Below are 25,055 nucleotides of genomic sequence, written 5' to 3' on the forward strand. Positions count from 1 at the left end.
AAAGAACCTAAGCGGGGGATGTCTTCTCAGTTCCATGGGGACTGCTTCATCTTTCAAACACCAGATGGACAGCTGGGTTACTGTCTCAGTGCCCTCCTGCTTGCCTTTCATCCTCAGTGTCACAGCTTTACCATCATCACCGATTCTCCATTGCTCCACAGTGCCCATTTACTGTGGTAATTACGTCTTGCTAGTTCATTCATTCAGCAAATATTTTTAGTGACCATCTAGTATAGGCAGGCCCTGTGCTTCCCTACTAGCTGGACTACAAAGAAGATCAAGAGAGACATAAACAGCTCCTCTTTAATGATCTTACATTCTGGTGGGAGAGGCAGACAACAAACAAGGAGGCCAATAACTAAGAAAAATAACTGCAGATTGCTATGAGTGTCCAAAGGAAAGAAGCAGGAAATAAAAAGTGTAGTTCTATTACAGATAGGCAGAGCATCTGTTAGGAGGTGTCATTTAAGACCCACAATTACAATAATGTCTTAAAATCAGAATGTAATGATGATGCACAACTCTGAATATACTAAAAGTATCTTTGAATTGCTCATTTTAATCAGATGAATGTTATGGTATATAAGTTACCTATCAATAAAGCTGTCAAAAAAATATAACCAGGTACTGATATCCCCCGCAGAGGTATGACCAGAAGTTTTGTATTTTCTGTTTTTGTGCCTATTGAAAATTTTGTTACATAAATTGGGTAAATTCTCAGTTTTGATCCGAGATTTGGCTCTCTTGGGTGGATTATCATGTGTATTACAATATTTATACTTAACACTGGTGTTTTCTCCTTCATTGTTTCCCACCCTTGTGAGTTTAAACTTTAAAAAATTCCCCTTGCTATAATTTTGGTAGAGTTCAGGAGGAAGGAAACTGAGATCTTCTTACCCAAGGAATGGATAGTAATTAGTTTAATCAAAGCATTGTAATTCCAGGTGCTGTATATTTTCAATAATCTAAGCTTAAGCTAATCAGTACATTTCTCTAGGTGACCTTCATTAGGAAAGGGTGTCCACATGGCCTAATAACCCAATCAGAGTTAACTGAGGTTCTTTTATTTCATGATTGGTAATAAGGTTTGGCTGCACTCCTACCCAAACTCATCTTGAATTGTAATCACCATAATCCCCAGGTGTCAAGGGAGAGATCAGGTGGAGGTAATTGAGTCACTGGGGCAGTTTCCCCTGTGCTGGTCTCCAGATATTGAGAGAGTTCTCACGAGATCTGAAGGTTTTATAAGTGTTTAGTAGTTCCACCTGCATTCTTTCTCCCTCCTACCACCTTATGAAGAAGGTGCTTTGTTTCTCTGTTATCACTCACCATGATTATTAAAATAAGACTGCTGAGTCTTCTCCAGTTATGAGAATTGTGAGTCAGTCAAACCTTTCTTCTTTATAAATTACCCAGTCTCAGGTAGTTCTTTCTAGCACTGTGAGATCAGACTAATACAATTGGTAAAGTTTCCTCTCTCTTTCTTTCTCTCTCTCTCCTTTCAGATATGACTAGGAAGATTTCAACTCCAGTTGCTTCTGAAACTAAGGTAAGACAGCTTTGGGAGAAAGCAAGTTCTGTTTGTGGCATAAAAGGGAGAGAATAAGTTTGGGTACATCAAATACTTCTGACGTCTCCTTTACATCTGAACTTATGAAAATGTGAGAAAATACATTTCCCTGTTGCTCAAGCCAATTTGAGACAAGATTTATGTATGTTTGTTTGGCTTTTTTCAGCACAAGTCCTTTATCTGGTACAAATGGGTTGGAGAGATTATTAATTGTAATTGCTGTTCCTATAAGAGATGCTGAAATAATAAATTAGAAAGCAAGGAGTATGAAAAGATTATCTGGAGAAGGGGATAAAGTGGAGGTGGGTTCAAAAGGCACCTGTGTCTCAAGAACTTTAGCAACAGTTGGCCAGTATACTTTCACGGTTGCAGTGGCTGGGGAAAGGGTAAGCATATGAATGTTTTGGTTGAGGGTGGACAAGACATGCAAGTAACTTTTATTGAGAACTTAGGTTCTTGGCACTGTTTCCATTTCAGATATATTACTACAATTTGCCTCTCAACTGTACTAAGAAATAGATATTTAAAGAGATAGAAACCTGATATGGAGATAGTAATAGTCCCACAATTACTCAGTATAGAACTCCTCTGCCAGCCACAGTACCTCTAAGTCCCTCACCATTTATAGCATAGTTTAATAATTTAAGAAGTTAGAAAAGTACAGAATACATGTTTTAAAGGGGTCCATCAAGATAATGTATTGTCGTGTCCTAACTCTAAGGAACGTTTGCTAATTCAGAATAGATTCAGAAAAAATCATTTCTGAAGGCTTCAGGTTATTTGTGCTAGTTGTTTCAATGTACTTATAGCAGAACACCCCAGAGATTTTAAATACTTATCTCAGGACTGAGGAACAACTCAGATACCTGAAAGATCTCATCACGAAGACCTGTACATGTTAATGCTTGGTAGCTCTGGGAAGTCTTCTTACGTGACCAATGAATGCCACAAAGCCAGGTGAAAAAGATCTCAGAGGGCTCTGGTGCTTGACGTGTTTCTCTAAGTTTTGCTGAAATAATTTAAAGATAGATGAAGTGGGAGAATTTAGAGATTATTATTTATATGACATTGTAATTTCTCCCCTTTGCCAGTATCCTCCTCCTCTTCAAAGCAAAGGCTTTTGAAAATGAGTGAATAAAAATTGATTATATAAGGTTCTGGGGAAGGAGGGTTAAGATGGTATGGTTTGCATTTTGCATCACTTTTCCCCTGCAGAATCATTTTCTTTACTTCTAGGAATCTGGGAATGTGATCCTAGAACAACACAGATTTGAACTGTGATCCTACTTACATGCAGATTTTTTTTTTTTCTAAGTGATACCCCGTATGCCTGCCCCTCCTGCCGCCTTTTCCGCCACCTCTGTATCTTCTGCCTTTGCAACCTGAGGCAGTAAGACCAAAGCGTCCTCTTCCTTCTCCTCCTTAGCCTGTGCAATGGAAAGATGAGGATAAAGACCTTTCTGATGATCCACTTCCACTTAATAGTAAATATATTTTATCTGCCTTAGGATTTAAAAAATACTGTTTTCCTTTTTCTAGCTTGCTTTATTGTATGACCACAGTATACAATACATACACAAATGATGTGTTAATTGACTGTTTATGTTATTGGTAAGGCTTTTTAACAGTTGGCTGTTAGTAGTTAAGTTTTTGGGGAGTCAGAAATTGTACGTAAGTTTTCAACTGTGCAGGGGACAGTGGTCCCATCCCCCAACTGTAAGGGGGTCAACTGTATTTTCTTTATTTCATGAAATGTCTGGCAAAAGAAAAATTTAAAAATATAAATATTTGGGTATTTAATCATTGACATTGTAGGGGGAGAAAACTTCCTCCAAAGTTTGATGATTAAGTTTATGAAAAAAACTGAACGTAGATAGACTAACAGAAAAAAAGGCGTCCAAATATATTATGTGCCTAAGGGCATCAAAGGAAAGAAACGTCGGTACCCCATAACCTAATAAAATTTAAAAGCTTATATGCCTTCCTCATAGGGAAGAGGGGAGTGGGATGTAAGCAACAGAGAAAATTAACAATTTGGGGGGAAGATAAATAGGTAATAGTTTGTGACAAAGATTAGGTTATGATACCCACCTCCAAACTCTATTCTTGTGATATAATTAATCTTCTCTGCTTGAGATTCCTGGGGAAGACAGTCATGACAGTTGAGGTTTTTGGAGGATCCATCTTTAGGCAGTTAAAGAAGTTCAGAGAAAGCTCCTTCCTGTACTTTGGAGGAGAAAAGAGAGGCAAGAGACCTTGGTTTTCCTTTAGTTTCAAGCACTATTGTATTCTGAGTCCCAATAACATTAAATATTTCTTTGCAAATGAATTATCTGATGTGTTTTCATTCTGGTGTTCTGTTTTTAAGCACATCTTCCTAATATGTTATTTTCTTTCAAAAACGTCATGATGAGAGGCCGGGTGCGGTGGCTCAAGCCTTGTAATCCCAGCACTTTGGGAGGCCGAGGCAGGATCATGAGGTCAAGAGATCCAGACCATCTTGGTCAACATGGTGAAACCCTGTCTCTACTAAAAATATAAAAAAAATTAGCTGGGCATCATGGCGTGTGCCTGTAATCCCAGCTACTCGGGAGGCTGAAGCAGGAGAATTGCCTGAACCCAGGAGGCGGAGGTTGCCGTGAGCCGAGATTGCGCCATTGCACTCCAGCCTGGGTAATGAGCGAAACTCCGTCTCAAAAAAAAAAGAAAAAAAAAAAAAAGAAAAAAAAAAAACCGTCATGGTGCAATTGCATGATGAATTAAAATAACAATAAAATCTTTCTCCCTGATAAATATATTTGTTGTTGAGATGGGGGTCTCACTGTGTTACCCAGGCTGGTCTTGAACTCCTGACCTCAAGCAATTCTCCAGCTTTGGCCTCCCAAAGTGTTGGGATTACAGGCATGAGTCACTGTGCCCAGGCTCCTTGATGTTTTTTTAAGGAGCATTAGTAGAATTAAATTTTAAATGCACTGAAAAGTTGTCCTAATTAATATGTATTGTATATAATATATCCTAATGTCTAATTGTATATAAATAACCTAATACTTTGTTTAAATTATGTTAAAAACTTACTACAAGTAAATCATGGCTTATTAGATAAAGTAGTATGATGTCAAAATAAAAATAATGTAAAACAACTACAAAACAGATTTTAATTCTGGTTTAAATGTGCTTTTTAAATATACTGGGAGTAGGCACTTAGCAATTTTTAGCCCTCTAGAATAAAATATAATTCATTTAATCACACATTTTTATTGGAGTCTATAAAATGTAGAATACTTGATCATTAGTTTTAAAATTGGATCTTTTTAAGTGTTTAAAAAGAAGGTTTGGCCGGGCGCGGTGGCTCAAGCCTGTAATCCCAGCACTTTAGGAGGCCGAGGCGGGTGGATCACGAGGTCAACAGATCGAGACCATCCTGGTCAACATGGTGAAACCCCGTCTCTACTAAAATTACAAAAAATTAGCTGGGCATGGTGGCGCGTGCCTGTAATCCCAGTTACTCAGGAGGCTGAAGCAGGAGAATTGCCTGAACCCAGGAGGCGGAGGTTGCGGTGAGCCGAGATCGCGCCATTGTACTCCAGCCTGGGTAACAAGAGCGAAACTCCGTCTCAAAAAGAAGGTTTAAAACATTACTATCTATGATGATAAACACAGGTCTTGCCATCATCATGATATTGTTTCAGTGGAAATGGGTGGATTGTCTGGTAGGTTACTGAAAATGAGGCAATAGCAAGGGCCACCTGCCCTCAAAGGATACAGACAGTTAGAAATCCTTCTGGGGTGCACTCAACATATCCATCTCTTAAAAGTCTGCTTCCACCCTGACCTCCCTGAGGGGCTGACAGCTGTTATGCTTCTGTGTGGGAATTGTATTCCATTTTCCTTTCTGATGACTCCTCCCCTTCCCTTGGCCACTTAAGATGGAGGTGCAGGACATTTCTGAAGTGAGCATGCTCACTGGTTGCTACAGCATAAGTTTCCAGGAGCATAGAGAATTTGAACAAAATTTTAAGATTCAGTTTTTCTATGCTAAAGTCACATTTAGATCATGAGGATCTTCTTCATTTTTTTCTTTTTTCCCTTACTCTTTATATTATCTTCTCTTTTATTGCCATCCACCTCATTCCACCTTTCCTAGTTTCCTTGAAATTACTTGATAAGGCAGTTAGTACATGGAATATATATTTTATAATGAAACATTATAAATGGTGGTTCAATTCCTTACTAGTTCAGAAGCACGGATTTTTTCAATGTTTTTTCAAAGTGAGACTTATTTAGTTAAACTTAAAAATTAATTCCATGCAAATACGTATATCTCAGTTACTAGCTGGCTGGTAATTTTAGGTATATGGACATCCTAGAAAGTGCTAGTTCCATGGGGAAGTAAATATCTTTGTCAAATATGAGTAAACTGTCTTAAGCAAAGGAGAAAAGGAATGCAGGAAACTGTTGCAAATAAAAGCAGGTAAGATTTTTAGGATTAATGGTGCGTTCATAGAAGGTGTTAAGGTCTTCAGAAGCCTATGTAACTATAATAACCTCCTTAGTAGTGCTGCTGAAATATTATAAAACATTATAATGCTAGCAATTAAACTGAACAGAAAACATTTAATTAAAAATAGTTTTCAAAGATAATTTTAATTTTTATCATATTTTATAATTCTTAAGTTCTCATTTTAAGTTCATTTTAGGGTTCACTAAAACTTCTAATTTAATTCTGAGGTTTTAATTTGTTAGATTATTTAATTCACCTTTTCCCCACTTGATTTACAAAAAAAAGTCCATGAGGGAAATTTTACCAATAGTCTTTCATTGAAGAAATAGAGAAAGAAATTAAGAAGAGTAATTTCTTAAATTATTGCCATCATTAATTAAATGACAGATAACTTATAAAAATTCTGCTAGGCTAGTAATTTTCTCCTTCTCCGTTTGTGTTACCTGTCATATTACTAGAATCTTTTCATGTCTCCTGGGCTAGAGATTCAGAGATATTATGTGGTGATTTGGTTACCACATAATGTTAAAATTTTAGCATGTAAAGTTAAAATTTTTTAACTTTTTCTACAACTGAACTTCATGTTTATTCTGAACAACTATTCCCTGGAGTGGCAGAAAACTATTCTCTGACTCTTTTTTCTGCTGAATCTACAAGTGCCTAGTGTTAGTGGCAAGGTGGATTTCTCTGACTCACTATCTGATCTGGCAGAGTTACATCTGCAGTCATACCCATCCTGTTGGGTAGTTGGTCACTGGCACAAGCAAGTTACCCGGCAAAGTCCCAAGCTCTTGTTTGGAAGGCCCTTGCCAGCCACCACTTCCTCTGCTACTTCTTTGTATTCTTGGGTGCATGGGAATCACTCATCTGCTTTTGCCCAGACTGAATCATGACGAACACTTACAGCTGATTAAGAGCTTGTTGGTCCTGCAAGGCTATGCTTCTATTTCTGATCCGCAGATTATCTACATTCTTCTGCTTTGGAAAAGGCCCACAGGTTCTTGGAAGTTCTTGGGACAGCCACAGTGCAGAGTCCATTTATCAGAGACCGGTGTCTAGGTTCCAATGGATAACACTTTTTCTCTTCTCCCAGTCCAGTAGAATCTTGGGTGTGTTTTCATGATGGAGTGTGGGAGGGTGATAGCCTGACTTTTTCTCTTGGCTATTTCTTCCAAGTCTATTTTTCTTTCCCAAGTTTTGAGTTTCTCATGCCTCAGGTTTTTGAAACTCCAGCAAAGAACAATGTAACTGGCTGAATGAGAGGAGCAGGAATAAGAAAGGGCCAAAAGATGACAGAAAATATGAGTGGAAACCAATGTTAGTTATTTCAAAATCTATCCCACCATTTATCATTAATTCATTTCCCTTACTAACCATATCTAGTCAGTCATATTCCTATGGATATGAACACTGTTACTTCTCTTGTGTTCATTCTGTCCATTGTAAGGCAGATTTAGGGAAACCTTCAGTGCCTTCGCATTTTCTGCAAAGTTCTCAGAACAGCATTAAAATTTCTCTCAAATTAGATTCTAAATTAGAACCTTTATTTCAGCTTTCCCTACATCCTATCCACCTAAGACTTCATACTTTCTTACTTTGGAAAATGTCATTCATATATTTGTATATTTTCTTATGCTAATTTCTTTACCTAGAACTCTTTGTTGCCTTTTAAAAGACTACTTAATGTCTACCATGCAAGGCTCAGGCCATATGCTGCCTGATCCAAGAAGGCTTCTTAGGTTTCTCAGGAAAAATCTATACTTTTTCTTTTTCTTTTTTTTCAAGTTTCCTAGCTTTTTTGTGGGTGGTGGAGTAGATTCTGCCTTGACTAAAATTATTTGTTGAAATGTTCAATATCTCACTAGATTTGAACACCTTGAAGGGAATAATTGTGTATCATTCTAACATTTAACAAGATTTCTAATATTTTTCTGTTAATTTTATATTGCCCTTTCAGATGCTCTAAAATGGCCAAAATAGCAGTGACTCCTATTTTGTAACTTGGTCTCTCTTAATACAGTTTCCATCTAATGGTTTAAGATTAGGGGACCACAAGAGAAGTAAATGTGGGTGTCCTAGATAAGCCAGGCCATATGGTCATCCTATGTGAATTGGTTGCTCTTTTTAAAGAGATGAAAAGTAGGATGGGGGAAGGGAAGAGGAAGACATATTCCTGTCTTACAAAGTCAATACCTGCAAGTTGTCCTCATCACTTTCATTACATTCTAAAATACAGAATGCAGTCACATGGCCACATTTAACTGCAAAAGAAGCTGGAAACATATGGCTAGGTGCCATGTTTCTAGTTAAACTCAGGGTTTATTACTAACAAGGTAGGGAGACTAGGTATGGTGGGCAGCTAGTATTCTCTGCTAGACAGACAGAATTTGAGTATTTCCTTTATTCCTGAGATAGTATATACCTAAAATGTCTCCAAACTCATAGAATGGAGTGGTTTATTTTGGGATACCAGGGAAATAATCTTTTTTCACACTAATAATAAGTAGATCATTGCCTTTTCAAGACAAGGTACACAATACAAATTTCGGAGGGAAATGTTTTTTAGAAAGCAGCTCAGAGTGAAATAGGTTTGTCTTTTGAGTGTAGTTTTGTTATACAGTTAATGGAAAGATGATACTCAATAGATGGTCTCAGTAAATATAGTTTAGAAGAAATTGGAGAGGAAAACTTACTGTTAAACTGAGGATTCTACATCAAAGAATTGCCGACTTGCTCTTCTAGCTCTGCTCCAGCAGATTTGATGTAAGAGAGTGAGCTTCCCTGCTTTTCATACTGGCACTACATCAAGGAGGACTAAGTCTTCAGCTTCCTTCATTAATTAGCCATGCCATCCAGTGGGCAAACCCAGCTTAGAGAAATTTAGCCGTAGGCACCCATGGTGTGTCCACAGCAGGAAGGTGTAGGCCAGTGTGTCTCCAAGTGGTTTCTCTGATGATTTCACAGGAGGTGAAATGCTCCTTTACAGATCTATCTCTTTAATCAATGGTGACCTCAATATGTCATCTCACATTCTTTTTGAAAAGAATCTGAAGTGCAAGAGCTATTCCTTAAATTCAAATGTATACTTTTTCCTCTTTCTGCAACCCCCAATTTTGCTATCAGTCATGGTTGTTAATATCCCTGCTGTCTTCAGCAGAGCTGCCAACTCTGTCAGTTTCTGAAATATTGTTTATGCAGGAGCAATTTATTTTTTAGGGAGATGAAAAGCAGATTGCAAAAGCAGTCTATTGCCAACTTGTTAGAATGTATGTATTCCAGTTCAGAACACTTCCATATAACTGTTGAATTATTATTTACATTGATTGGTAAAGTGCTTCTCAAACAATTAATTCATAAAACAATGAGTCCATGCTTGACATAATTAGCAATGTTTATTTGCATTTATAGGAAATTATTATGTTTAAAATACGGGACATATGGAGGATGAATTATGACAGTGCTTCATGGTGACATTTTTTGTCATGTGACACATACATGCTATGTGTAATTTTTGTGGAGAAGCATATTTTTCCTTGATTTTCTCATTTAAAATAGTTTATCATTTGTTTCAAAACAACTTTTTACATTTGCTGCTATTGAAGAAAGTAATTGTGGGAATGCAGGTAAGGCAAAATAGCTCTTGTTTTATTTTGTGGCCTTATTTTTAAGAAAAGGCAAACAATTACAAACATTTCTAAACATGTTGAGTGTTGCAGGGAAGAAAATATACTTAAAAGTGGACTTTAAAAAAAATTTTTTTTTATTGCATTTTAGGTTTTGGGGTACATGTGCAGAACATGCAAGACAGTTGCATAGGAACACACATGGCAGTGTGTTTTGCTTCCTTTCTCCCCTTGACCCACATTTGGCATTTCTCCCCAGGCTATCCCTCCCCACCTCCCCCTCTCACTTGCCCTCCCCTTTTCCCCCCAATAGACCCCATTGTTTAGTACTCCCCTCCCTGTGTCCATGTGTTTTCATTTGTCATCACCCGCCTATGAGTGAGAATATGTGGTATTTCATTTTCTGTTCTTGTGTCAGTTTGCTGAGAATGATGTTCTCCAGATTCATCCATGTCCCTACAAATGACACGAACTCATCATTTCTGATTGCTGCATAATATTCCATGGTGTATATGTGCCACATTTTCCCAATCCAGTCTATCATCAATGGGCATTTGGGTTGATTCCAGGTCTTTGCTATTGTAAACAGTGTTGCAATGTACATTCGTGTGCATGTGTCCTTATAGTAGAACGATTTATAGTCCTTTGGATATATACCCAGTAATGGGATTGCTGGGTAAAATGGAATTTCTATTTCTAAAGCCTTGAGGAATCGCCACATTGTCTTCCACAATGGTTGAACTAATTTACACTCCAACCAACAGTGTAAAAGTGTTCCTTTTTCTCCACATCCTCTCCAGCATCTGTTGTCTCCAGATTTTTTAATGATTGCCATTCTAACTGGCGTGAGATGGTATCTCAATGTGGTTTTGATTTGCATCTCTCTGATGGCCAGTGATGATGAGCATTTTTTTCATATGATTGTTGGCCTCATATATGTCTTCTTTTGTAAAGTGTCTGTTCATATCCTTTGCCCATTTTTGAATGGGCTTGTTTTTTTCCTGTAAATCTGTTTGAGTTCTTTGTAAATTCTGGATATCAGCCCTTTGTCAGATGGGTAAACTGCAAAAATTTTCTCCCATTCTGTTGGTTTCTGATTCACTCTAGTAACTGTTTCTTTTGCCATGCAGAAGCTGTGGAGTTTAATCAGGTACCATTTGTCTATTTTGGCTTTTGATGCCAATGCTTTTGGTGTTTTGTTCATGAAGTCCTTGCCTACTCCTATGTCCTGGATGGTTTTGCCTAGATTTTCTTCTACAGTTTTTATGGTTCCAGGTCTTATGTTTAAAACTTTAATCCATCTGGAGTTAATTTTAGTGTAAGGTGTCAGGAAGGGGTCCAGTTTCTGCTTTCTGCACATGGCTAGCCACTTTTCCCAACACCATTTATTAAACATGGAATCCTTTCCCCATTGCTTGTTTTTGTCAGGTTTATCAAAGATTGTATGGTTGTAGATAATGTTTTGTTGCCTCTGATGCCTCTGTTTTGTTCCGTTGGTCTATATCTCTGTTTTGGTACCAGTACCATGCTGTTTTGATTACTGTGGCCTTGTAGTATAGTTTGAAATCCGGTAGTGTGATGCCCCCTGCTGTATTCTTTTTGCTTAGAATTGACTTGGCTATGCAGGCTCTCTTTTGGTTCCATATGAGGTTCACTGTGGTTTTTTCCAGTTCTGTGAAGAAAATCAATGGTAGCTTGCTGGGGATAGCATTGATTCTGTAAATTACTTTGGGCAGTATAGCCATTTTCACGATATTAATTCTTCCTAACCATGAACATGGAATGTTTCTCCATCTGTTTGTGTCCTCTCTTATTTCCTTGAGCAGTGGTTTGTGGTTTTCCTTGAAGGGTTCCCTTATGTTCCTTGTGAGTTGTAATCCTAGGTATTTTATTCTTTTTGTAGCAATAGTAAATGGCAGTTCATTCTTGATTTGGCTTTCTTTAAGTCTGTTATTGGTGTAGAGGAATGCTTGTGATTTTTGCACATTGTTTTTATATCCTGAGACTTTGCTGAAGTTGCTTATCAGTTTCAGGAGCTTTTGGGCTGAGGCGATGGGGTCTTCTGAGTATACTATCATGTCGTCTGCAAGTAGAGATAATTTAGCTTCCACCTTTCCTATTTGAATACCCTTTATTTCTTTTTCTTGCCTGATTGCTATGGCTAGAACTTCCAGTACTATATTAAATAGGAGTGGTGAAAGAGGACATCCTTGTCTAGTGCCGTATTTCAAAGGGAATGCTTCCAGTTTTTGCCCATTCAGTATGATATTGGCTGTTGGTTTGTCATAAATAGCTTTTATTACTTTGAGATACGTTCCATCGACACCGAGTTTGTTGAGGGTTTTTAGCATAAAGGGCTGTTGAATTTTGTCGAATGCCTTCTCTGAATCAATTGAGATAATCATGTGGTTTTTGTTTTTGGTTCTGTTTATGTGGTGAATTACGTTTATAGACTTGCGTATGTTGAACCAGCCTTGCATCCCCGGGATGAAACCTACTTGATCATGATGGATAAGTTTTTTGATTTGCTATTGCAATCGGCTTGCCAATATTTTATTGAAGATTTTTGCATCTACGTTAATCATTGGATATTGGCCTAAAGTTTTCTTTTCTTGTTGGGTCTCTGCCGGGTTTTGGTATCAGGATGATATTGGTCTCATAAAATAATTTGAGAAGGATTCCGTCTTCTTGGATTATTTGGAATAGTTTCAGAAGGAATGGTACCAGCTCCTCCTTGTGTGTCCAGTAGAATTCGGCTGTGAACCCATCTGGACCTGGGCTTTTTTTGTGTGGTAGGCTCTTAATTGCTGCCTCGACTTCTGACCTTGTTATTGGTCTATTCATAGTTTCAGCTTCCTCCTGGTTTAGGCTTGGGAGGACACAGGAGTCCAGGAATTTATCCATTTCTTTCAGGTTTACTAGTTTATGTGCATAGAGTTGTTTGTAATATTCTCTGATGATGGTTTGAATTTCTGTGGAATCTGTGGTGATTTCCCCTTTATCATTTTTTTATTGCATCTATTTGGTTGTGTTCTCTTTTCTTTTTGATCAATCTGGCTAGTGGTCTTTCTATTTTGTTGATCTTTTCAAAAAACCAGCTCTTGGATTTATTGATTTTCTGAAGGTTTTTTTGTGTCTCTATCTCCTTCAGTTCAGCTCTGATCTTAGTTATTTCTTGGCTTTTGCTGGGTTTTGAGTTTTTTTGATCTTGCTCCTCTAGCTCTTTCAGTTTTGACAGTAGTGTGTCAATTTTGGATCTCTCCATTCTCCTCATATGGGCACTTATTGCTATATATTTTCCTCTAGAGACTGCTTTAAATGTGTCCCAGAGATTCTGGCATGTTGTGTCTTTGTTCTCATTGGTTTCAAAGAACTTCTTTATTTCTGCCTTCATTTTATTGTTTATCCAATCAACATTCAAGAGCCAGTTGTTCAGTTTCCATGAAGCTGTGCGGTTCTCGGTTGGTTTCTGAATTCTGAGTTCTAACTTGATTGCGCTATGGCTGAGAGACTGTTTGTTATGATTTCTGTTGTTTTGCATTTGCTGAGGAATGCTTTACTTCCAATTATGTGGTCAGTTTTCGAGTAGGTGTGATGTGGTGCTGAGAAGAATGTATATTATGTGGATTTGGGGTGGAGTTCTATAAATTTCTATTAGGTTTGCTTGCTCCAGGTCTGAGTTCAAGCCCTGGATATCCCTGTTGATTTCTGTCTGATTGATCTGTCTAATATTGACAGTGGAGTGTTAAAGTCTCCCACTATTATTGTGTGGGAGTCTAAGTCTCTTTGTAAGTCATTAAGAACTTGCTTTATGTATCTGGGTGCTCCTGTATTTGGTCCATATATGTTTAGGATCGTTAGCTCTTCTTGTTGTATCGATCCTTTTACCATTATGTAATGGCCTTCTTTATCTCTTTTGATCTTTGTTGCTTTAAAGTCTATTTTATCAGAGATGAGAATTGCAACTCCAGCTTTTTTTTGCTTTCCATTTGCTTGGTAAATCTTCCTCCATCCCTTTATTTTGAGCCTTTGTGTATCTTTGCATGTGAGATGGGTTTCCTGGATACAGCACACTGATGGGTTTTGGATTTTTATCCAATTTGCCAGTCTGTGTCTTTTGATTGGTGCATTTAGACCATTTACATTTAGGGTTAATATTGTTATGTGTGAATTTGATATTGCCATTTTGTTGCTAGCTGGCTGTTTTGCCCGTTAGTTGTTGTAGATTCTTCATCATGTTGATGCTCTTTAGAATTTAGTGTGATTTTGGAATAGCTGGTACTGGTTGTTTGTTTCTATGTGTAGTGCCTCTTTCAGGAGCTCTTGTAAAGCAGGGCTGGTGGTGACAAACTCTCTGAGTACTTGTTTGCAAAGGATTTTATTTTTCCTTCACTTATGAAGTTCAGTTTGGCTGGATATGAAATTCTGGGTTGAAAGTTGTTTTTTTTAAGGATGTTGAATATTGGCCCCCACTCTCTTCTGGTTTGTAGTGTTTCTGCCGAGAGATCTGCTGTGAGTCTGATGGACTTCCCTTTGTGGGTGACCCGACCTTTCTCTCTGGCTGCCCTTAGTATTTTCTCCTTTATTTCAACCTTGTTGAATCTGACGATTATGTGCCTTGGGGTTGCTCTTCTTGTGGAATATCTTTGTGGTGTTCTCTGTATTTCCTGCATTTCAGTGTTGGCCTGTCTTGCTAGGTGGGGGAAATTTTCCTGGATAATGTCCTGAAGAGTATTTTCCAGCTTGGATTCATTCTCTTCATCACATTCTGGTACACCTATCAAATGTAGGTTAGGTCTCTTCACATAGTCCCACATTTCTTGGAGATTTTGTTCATTCCTTTTTGCGCTTTTTTTTCTGATCTTGGTTTCTCGTTTTATTTCATTGAGTTGATCTTCGACTTCTGATATTCTTTCTTCTGCTTGGTCAATTCGGCTGTTGAAACTTGTGCATGCTTCGCGAAGTTCTCGTATTGTGTTTTTCAGCTCCTTTAATTCATTCATATTCCTCTCTAAGTTATCCATTCTTGTTATCATTTCCTTGAATCTTTTTTCAAATCTTTTTTCAAGGTTCTTAGTTTCTTTGCATTGATTTAAAACATGTTCTTATAGCTCACAAAAGTTTCTCATTATCCACCTTCTGAAGTCTAATTTCGTCATTTTGTCACAGTCATTCTCTGTTCAACTTTGTTCCCTTGCTGGTGAGGAGTTTTGGTCATATCTAGGTGGCGAGGTGTTCTGGTTTTGGGTGTTTTCCTCCTTTTTGCGCTGGTTTCTTTCCATCTTTGTGGATTTATCCACCTGTCGTCTGAATAGTTGCTGACTTTTCAATTGGGTCTCTGAGTGGACGCCCAGATTGTTGATCATGAAGTATTTCTGTTGCTTGGTTTTCCTTCTACCAGTCTAGCCCTGCCACTGTAAGACTGCTGAGGTCCACTCCAGGCCCTGCTTGTCTGTGGTGCACCTATAGCAGCTGCGGAACAGTGAGGGATGCTACCAGTTTCTTTTTCTGCTATCTTTGTCCCAGAATGATGCCTGCCAAATGTCAGTCTTTTGGATATAGAGGGGTCAGGGAGCTGCTTGAGGAGACAGTCTGTACTTTATAGGAGCTCAAGTGCTGATCTGTGAGCTCTGTTGTTCATTCAGGGCTGTTAGGCTGCTACGTTTAATTCTGCTGCAGCAGAACTCATTAAAAAAAAAACCCTTTTTTTCTCAGACGCTCTGTCTCGGGGGTTGGGGCTTTCTTTGTGAGTGTCTGTTGTGCTGTCCTGCCCAGCTAGGGGGCAGTCTAGTCACTATTTGCCTGCCGAGGCTCTGCCCTGCAGGTGTGAGGTTTGCCCTGTTGCTGCAGGCTCTGCCCTGCTGCTACAGTCTCCACCCTGCTGCCACTGGCTCAGCCCTGTGGCAGAGTCTCTCTGTTGTGGCGGGTTGACTCGGCAGTGGCAGGCTGCGTCAGCAATGGGCGTGTACCTCAGTAGGGGCGGATTGCCTTGGTAATGGTGGACGTCCCTCCCCCACTGAGCTCCATTGTCCTGGGTCAGCTGGGCCTGCAGTGAAAGTCTCTACCTGGAGCATTTGGAATCGCCATTTTGTTTGTCCCACTGTGCTACCCCAAATGCCATTTCCCTGGAATCTCCTGGCCTGGCTCACTATCCAAGTCCCATTCAGTCAGATAGATATGCCAATCTGCCCTCTCAAGTCTCAGATTGCCAGTTCAACAGGGCACCCGGAGCAGTGCGCTTTGTGTGGAGCGCTGTGGAGTGCCGCTGAGCTACAGCGCCAGTCGGTGGCTGCACTGGCTGCCGGCTGCACTAGCCAAAACCTCTGCCTGGTGTCCTGTGTCTCTTTTATGCCTGGGAATTTCCCCGTTTTGTGGGCAACAAAGATCCGTCTGGAAATGCAGCCCTGACCCACCCTCCACGCGTTCACCGAGAGCTTCAATCCTGGGTTGTTCTCACCACGCCATCTTGAGTCCCCAAAAGTGGACTTTCTAAGGAATGCTTATACACTGTTTGTGGCAATATAAATTAGTTCAGCCATTGTGGAAGACAGAGTGACAATTGCTCAAAGACATAGAGACAGAAATACCATTCAACCCAGCAATCCCATTACTGGGTACATACCCAGAGGAACATAAATCATTGTATTATAGAGACACATGCACACACATGTTCACTGCAGCACTTCACAATAGCAAAGGCATGGACTCTACCTAAATGCTGATGCCGATTAATTATAGACTGGATAAAGGAAACATGGCATATTTGCACCATGGAATACTATGCAGCCATAAAAAGAACTCGGTCATGCCTTTGCAGGGACATGGATGGAGCAGGAGGCCATTATCCTTACCAAGCTAACACAAGAACAGGAAACCAATACCTTATGTTCTCACTTGTAAGTGGGAGCTAAATGGTGAGAACATATGAACACATAGAAGAAAACAACACACACTGGGACCTTTTTGGAGGGTGGAGGGTGAGAGGATTAGAAAAATAACTAATGGGTACTAGGCTTAACATGTGGGTGATGAGATAATCAGTACAACAAACCCTCATGACACAAGTTTACCCTTATAACAAATCTGCACTTATATCCCTGAACTTAAAAGTTTTAAAAAGTGGACTTTCTGCCTTTCATTTTTTTCTTTCTTAATATCACACTGTGTTCTAACTTTCTATCTCTCCCTTTTATTCTCTCCCTGTACTTTTTAAAAAAAGAATGTCCAATCTTTTATTTTTAAATTCCTCTGTTCTTTCTCTCTCTCTCCCTCTCTCAACATCTTGTGGAACTTAGGGAGGTTCTAAGTTGTTTTTCTTTTTCAGAATTGATTATCCTGGGAAACGATTCCCTTACTCTGACTGCTCTTCTATATGCAGGAAATCCAAAATGTTAATGAGTTTTAACCTGGGTGGGATAACTGGAAAGTCAGTGACTTTCTAGCTCTTTCTCATTCTCTATTACTCTCTTCTCTCTATTATATATTTTATAAACAGATTAATATCAAACATTATTGTAAATTTTCTTGAGTGAAGACAAACAACAGCCAGGGCCTTGTATTTCATAACGGCAGTTATTTCTGCTTCCAGGCATAGTGACCATTGTTCAGTCTGACCTCCATTAACTTGTTGAATAATTCTATTGAAAAGTTATGTTTTTTATTTCCTGACTCAAAATGCAATTAACCTAGGTGCTGTTTGAGAATAAACCTTCATTTTTCATTGTGATTATACCAAATGGTAAAGTGTATGGTTCCCCTTTCTCTCTCTTGACAGAATGAGAAAGACATAATTTTTGGTTTTTAAAGTAAGTTTCTTTTAAAAAAATAGTAAAAGGAATAAAGCAACTGCTTGAATAAAAGACATAACTCAAACATTTCAGAAAGTTTTCGATCTCAGTTTTTGCCTTACATTTTCTCAGGATTGCATAGTATCAGCACCGTGGTTATAAAGAACTGGTTATAGTTGGTTCTATGTGTTTGTAATTCTTATTGTTTAGAATAATTACAGAATTTTACTTTTTATGTATTTAGAAATTTATATAAAAAATAAGTGTCTTATAATGTTCAGCATTTGGTTTTTTATTAGTTGTTTTATTTGCCATGTAAAACATCTGCCTGTATTAGCAAGCAATATTTCAGCAATGGCGCGCAGATCACTTTACTACATGTGATATAATTTAGTCTCTGGATTTGTTCATGAATCAGATAAATGATTAAATAGCTATTAAAAACAATAAATACATTCTTATTTTTCTGATTATGCATTTCACATTATTTTGCTTTTCAAACAACAAATTATTTTATTTCAAATGGTCATTTTGGACATTTACAAAATTAGTAACATCTAATACTAGAAAGAGCTATGTGAAATTACCATTTTATATTTTCATATCAGATAGTGTGCAGTGCTTCCTGATCATGTAGTGTGTATGCTATGAATAAAGTTTGGGGTGGATGATAATAAGACTACTATAAAAATTAACATGAGTGGGAATCATGCTGTTTTTTTGAAAGTGAGACTTATTTAATCTTAAATTGATTACATGCATATATATATACACATATACATATATGTCAATTACTGGCTGGCTAGTAATTTTAAGTACATGGACACCCCAGAAAGTGCCAATTCTGTGGAGCAATAAATAACTTGACCAAATATCTGAGTAAACTCTTAAGCAAAGGAGGAATGAAATTGAGGAAAATGCTCCAAACAAAATGGGGTAAGTTTTTTAGGATTAACGATACATTAATCCTAGTAGTAGGCATTTGTTAAGGTCCTCAGAATTTGTTGCCTAGGTAACTGTAATAACCTCCTAAACTAGTTTATCTGCCCACAGTCTGCCCCTCTCTAATACATTCTTCCCATGCATTTTGTCCTTGAACGCAAACAATTATAATGTGCTCTTATTTGGAATTTCTCATTGATTCTCTTTCACCTGTAAGATAGTCTGTGCTCTTTGGTGTGATGTTTGAGGACCCTTTGTCTAGTCCCAGTTAATAGCATCATCAGTTTTACCCTGGCTAACTCACCCTCTCTGCCCAGTCTACTGAATAATTTGCCTGGATACTCCAGGCTTTCCCTTGCCTCTGAGCTTTTAATGTGTCTCTTCTCCCATCTCAAACTGTCACTGTTGTTTGCCGTGCTCTTGTGCTTCTGGGCCAAGCTGTAGGTATTAACACTTCTGGGAGGACTTCTCCAAGCCTAAACCTACAAAATACCTGGGCTAGCATCCTTATGCCCTTCCAAATACTCTGTGCATAATGTTACCCTATCACTCATTTACTTGTCTGTCTTACCACTAAACTGAATGACTGGGGCTGACTAAATGTGTATCATGGTTAGGAGACAAAATGGCATTGAAGTTCCAACAAATTTGCTTCTTTCAGAAGATACATTGGGAGCTCTATTCCTTCTAGTCTCAAACATTCTAGTAGATAGGGCCTATCTTTCACCTTACTACTCTTCTTTGGTATTGAGATGGGTTATTAGTCACTTCTGGATTTACTCTTTCACTGCAAAATGAAAGATTATTTTCCTATGGATATAAATTATCCTATACGATATAGATGGCAATGATAACTATAGTCTGTTTTATTGGAGAAAACAATTAGTCTCTTTATAATAAAGGCATGCATGAATAAATGGATTCATAAATGCTTTAGGGAATCTCTGAATCGTTACATTGATTAGAATATACACATCCTATCAGAAACCTATTCAGTTCTGGCTAGAATATATAAAAGTTACATTGTTAATTCTCATGACATCTTTAATTTTATTCATTGAACACACAATTACCGATTTCTTACTATGTGCCAAGAACTGGGCTAGATACTGACAGTGACTAAAACATGATCTCTGCTCCCAGAGAGCTTGTAGATGTAGAGGCAGAAGCTTCATCTCCAATCTGAGGACTGGAACATAATTAAAATAGATCTGATAATAATTGTTATGAGAAGTGCTTTCTATTTTTACAGAAGACCTGTTTTGGAAATATTTGTTGAATAAATAAGGGGATCTTAAAATTTTCAACTTGAAAACAAAATGAAGGAAAACCAATTGCCAATAAACAACGAACACTTTGATAGTGTTGTGGCAAAAGCTATGTCCTATTTTCCTTTGATCAGTAAAAATATACTCTGAAAAGGGAACTACTACAGAACAAAAAATTTGAACTTCATTCTCACTTGATTATTTTTTCTTAATAGCTTCATATTTCACATGATACCACAGAATATTACAGTGGTGGCATTCAATACATCTGAGGCAGCAATAGAAATAATAATCTATTCATATACATCATAAAATATTAATAAAACACAATCTTAGTGTGTAGTAATGGGAAATAAAATGGTGTGAGCTGTGTATGGTGGTGTGAGCCTATAGTCCCAGCTACTTGGGAGACATGATATGAAGATAGTGACAGATGAATAAAGAATTATATGTGCCTTGTATTTCCAATGTTTATTTTTGAATTTCTTTTAAATAATTGCATTTAGTTCTAGAAAATACATCTTAAAAATTTTATGGCTAAAATACTTAGCTTTTTATTTACCGAATTCTAGAGTAAGCATGCTTTGCTTTATGACTCATTTTGCTCACAAAGCAAAGTTTCTAAATACTGGATGAATTAGAATTCAGGAAGTAACCTTAAAAGTCTGGCCCTTGCCTATATCAGTTTATATTTTATTTCCACTTGATGTTAAAGGAAGAAACATGTATGAATTCATTCTCACCACTGCATGTGTGATCCTGGTTGACATTTAAAAATTTCAGACCTAGCTTAATTCTTTTGTCATTGGAAAAGATTTTTGGGTCTGTTTTTGATTTTCTACTTCTTGTAAGCTATTAACCTCTTATTAAACTACAGGAAGGATGGGGGCAGAGGAGGGTGTTGGGAACAGGAAGGGACATGGGGTGGGAAGAGGTTTTAACTGGGGTTATGGACATGATTCTGGGCTTCAAGTGTTTTCTCAGTCACTGTTCAACAAGCACTCAAGAAGTACATTGTGCTTATTTGACAAAAAGTGCAGATTGATGTCTTCCTGTGAATGCTGTGCTTTGTAATGGGCACTGATGGTTGGTTAAAGGTATCTGTGTTTCTAAAGAGACTTTGATTTGAAGCCAGTGGAGTCATGGGAGTAGATGGTAGCTGCAACTTCTTTACAGGCTTGGGAGAAACTTAGTTCCAAGAATTCTAAAATCTGAGTGAGTTCACAAGAGTTGCTTGCAAAAGATTTCCTGAACGAATTTGAATGGTCTCTGTCAAAGGAATTGGGCCCTGTGGATCTGTTAACAGAAAATTGCACAGTTGCATAGTGATTTGGGTAGATTGATATATAAAGCAAAGTGGAAAGAATCATGGACACTTCTAAGAACAAAATTATTACACAGTTTCTTTGTTTCTACAGTAGTGTCAGCTGGTATCAGGTTTCTTATTATCTCTGATGTTAAGAAGCCTCCAGAGAGGTTGTGTGGAAGAATCTGTACTACAAGTAGTTTATTTTCTTTAAAAGAGAAGATTTTATACAGAAATACGTGAAAGGATATATATCACACTTTGATCACTAATTACCTTGCTAGCAGGGTAGTAGTGGGAATATAAAACAGTTGGCGTGGTGATGGTGACAAGCTCATGGGCTTTTTAAAATTTACACATTTCTTATTTGAATACCAAGAACATTAATTAAAAATTAAACAAAAAATAATCGTTTTTTTTCCAAGAAGATTTATTTTTAAGTTTATTATTGGGATTATACATCTTTGACTCTTTCAACCAAAAAAGAGTGTGATACAGAAATATATAGATATAAAATCAAAATGTAAAAGAAACTAAGTAATCCTCTCAATGGATAGAACAGAGCCATCTGTGGAGTGCCAGCCTTCTAGCAAGTTCTCAGTGCTCTGTAGTCTTGTCTTTTGGGTTGTTAATTCATTCCTGAGCACAGGGAAAAGGGGCAGATATCCTTTTTTCTGTTTAAGAGAGGGAAATTTCAAGATAGAAGGTTGCCCACTGAGAGTAGTTGACTAAGTTTTGAAACATTCACATAATGCATTAAAGATGGATATGTTTTGGAAAAATTATCCACAAATATGCTGTTAAGTTAAAAAATGGATTAAAAATGTCACACAAACACACATAGAAACACTATTGTGATAAGAGGGATTATATGTGTGTTTGGGTTATTAATGATTTCCACTCATTTTAATGTTTGTTGTAAAATTTATCATATAGAAAAGTATAACGCACATATATACCTACATGCATTTATATGCGTTAGTCCGTTCTTACACTGCTGAGTGTAACTACCTGAGACTGGGTAATTTATGAAGAAAAGTTTTAACTGACTCAAAGCTCTACAGTCTTAATAGCAAGCATGACTGAGAGGCCTCAGGAAACTTACAATCATGGTGAAAGGCAAAAGGTAAACCTTATTCACGTGGTGCCAGGAGAGAGCGAGTGTGCTAAGAAAGCCACACACTTTTAAACCATCAGATCTCAGTGAGAACTCACTCATTATGAGAAGAGCAAAAGGGAAACCACCCTCATGGTCCAATCACCTCCCACTTGGGCCCTCCTTTAACAGGTGGGGATTACAATTTGGCATGAGATTTGGGTGGGGATACAGAGCAAAACCATATCAACATATGTATGCACACACCATATATATATATATATATATTAAATTCCAAAAGGCTTGTGTGCCCAGCTAGGGTACCAGTACCTTTAAAGCTCTCTGTTATGTCCTTTTCCAAATGCATCTGCTCTCTTCCTGTCCCCTCTTTTCCAGGTAGCCACTATCTGTCTTTTGCCTGACTCATTCCCTGGCTTTAAAAAATGATTTACTTTCTATGTGTTTTCTCTAAACAATATGTTGCTTGGTGTGGAAAAACAGAGCAGTGAGCACAAATTTATTACCTTTAGATGAAGACCCCCAGGTGAAGATAAAGTAAGCAGTCTCTGATTCATTGGCTTTAGGCACCTTTACCATTTCCAGGAGTACCTTCTTGGAGAAGTCAGTCTACAAAGTTCTGACAGAGGCCTTCAAGGCAATCACTGTATCCATCATTACTGATATTGAGTACCTGATAGCAATGTATGTAGTCAGAGAGAGGAGACTATGTTCTGTTTTCTTTCAAGGTCAACAGTTTGTTTTGCAGGTCTCAGGTTTAACCAAAGACAAAACATGTTGTGAAATGGGTGAAGTTAACTGCTTCAGAAGACGGAGTCAGGGCATTTAGAGGAGAGTGAGAGCATCACCAGTACATAATCAAGGATAACAAGGCAAATGTGTAAGAATCTCTGCTAGCCTGATTCTGACACCTGTCCTTAGGGAAAACAGAACTGTTTCATTAGGACTCTTAGGTATCTCTCTCGAGTGATGCTTTTTCTTTTCTTTCTTTTTTTTTTTTTTTTGGAGAAGGAGTTTGCTCTTGTTGCCCAGGCTGGAGTGCAATGGTGCAATCTCAGCTCACTGCAATCTCCACCTCCCAGGTTCAAGCAATTCTCCTGACTCAGCCTCCCAGTAGCTGGGATTACAGGCATGTGCCACCATGCCGAGCTAATTCTGTATTTTTAGTAGAGATGGGGTTCCTCCATATCGGTCAAGCTAGTCTTGAACTCCCGAGCTCGGGTGATCTGCCCACCTCAGTTTCCCAAAGTGCTAGGATTACAGGTGTGAGCTACTGCACCCAGGTGAGTGATTCTAGCTACTGCTGCTTGTCATACAGGCCTGTGCATGGCTGACACCCTGGGATTTCTCTTCTCTATCTTGAGGATTTTTCTGGCCTTTTGCCTCTTTCCTGGGCTCCTGTTTTCTAATACTCAAGTGTTTTTGTTTGTTTGCTTACTTACCCTTTCTTATTTTATTAGTATATGTCCTCTAGTAGCTTTTTGTGAACGAATGGGTGGAATGTATACTTTTAGAATGTTTTTCTGAAATTCTTTACTTACAGATAAATTGGCTCAGCATAGTATTCTATTAGAAATTATTATCCTTTTGAATTTTGGGGTATTTCTTCACTGTCATCTTGTTTTCAGGGTTGCTATTGAGAATTGCAAAGCCATTCTGATTTCTCATACTGTCCATATGATGGGTTTTTCCCCATTCTTCCTCACAGTTCTGTTAACAAGTAGAATTTTCACTTTGTCATCATGGTTCTGAAAAAAATAAGTTATGCTTTATAATAAGTATTTTTTGATCTGCTGTGCTGGGCATTCAATGTGCTATTTCAATTTCTCATTTTAGGCTGAATGATGATGTTGGTCATTGCCTTTATTCTGCTTTCTTTGTTCTCTTTAAAAAACCTATTTGGATGCAGCATTTCAGGAACTGCTCCTTCTAAGTCTCTTATCTTTTAAAGCTATTTTTTATTTCTTGGTCTTTTTTCTACTTTCTAGAAAAGTTTCTTCTCCTTGATCTATTAATACTTATATTGAGTTTTCATTTCAGCCATCATGCTTTTTTAAACTTTCATGAATACTATTTTTACTGGACGCTTCTTTGTATAACATTCAGTTTGTGCTGCAATATCTTTTTTCATTTCTTTGAGAATGTTAATGAAAATAATTTAAGAGTTTCTTCTCCTGTCAAGTTTCCTCCTGTTTTCTTAGTCTTTTTTTTTTTTTGAGACAGAGTCTTGTTCTTGTTGCCCAGGCTGTAGTGCAATGGCGCAATCTTGGCTCATTGCAACCTCCACCTCCCGGGTTTGAGCTATTCAACTGCCTCAGCCTCCCAAGTAGCTGAGATTACAGGCATCTGCCACAATGCCCAGCTAATTTTTGTACTTTTATTAGAGACAGGGTTTCGCCATGTTGGCCAGGTTGGTCTCGAACTCCTGACCTCAGGTGATCTGCCCACTTCAGTCTCCCAAAGTGCTGGGATTACAGACGTGATCCACCATGTCTGGCCCTTAAATTAATTTTTAAATGTAAGTTTGTTTGGTTTCTACCTTCCAGCTTAGAACTTTTCTTCAGATGTCTGATCATCCTTGAGTATCTGCTAATGATTGAGATGACCATCCTACACTTTCCCCCACCAAGTGTAGGCCTTGTTACCATTATGCTTTATTGTAAGGAGACTTGGGTGGGCTGTTGGTGGGGGCAATCTCTAATTATAGTATCTCTGATATTTTCCTCTTGTGCTGGTCAGATCATATAGAAAAAAGCTTTCCATCAGTTGTTGGGATTCTGGAGGTGAAGGTATTTTTTGCTTTTACAATTGGGAATGAATATAAATACACAGTTTGAAATTACAAATAGGCACTTATACTCTGAACTGTGCATAGCATCCCTCCAGCCAGAGAGCCTCAGAGATTTTGTCCAGAAATTTAAGCTGAGAGGGGGGTGACAGAAGT

The 25,055-nt window shown here is 38.0% G+C and overlaps 1 protein-coding gene across 6 annotated transcripts in view; it reads left to right on the top strand.

Annotated features, from left to right (window-relative positions):
- Positions 1-25,055, top strand: part of LOC144581569 (uncharacterized) — a 690,733-nt gene that overhangs the window by 359,207 nt on the left and 306,471 nt on the right. For 3 of the 6 annotated variants that reach the window (XM_078365832.1, XM_078365835.1, XM_078365838.1), the window contains one exon: positions 1,506-1,549. The gene's annotated coding sequence lies outside the window, so the exon portion shown is untranslated. Of the gene's footprint in view, positions 1-1,505; positions 3,342-25,055 lie in introns of those variants that run through there. The other 3 variants (XM_078365833.1, XM_078365834.1, XM_078365837.1) reach the window with 1 other exon arrangement.

Source organism: Callithrix jacchus, chromosome 2 (genome assembly GCF_049354715.1).
Source record: "Callithrix jacchus isolate 240 chromosome 2, calJac240_pri, whole genome shotgun sequence".
NCBI classification, from domain to species: Eukaryota; Metazoa; Chordata; class Mammalia; order Primates; family Cebidae; genus Callithrix; species Callithrix jacchus.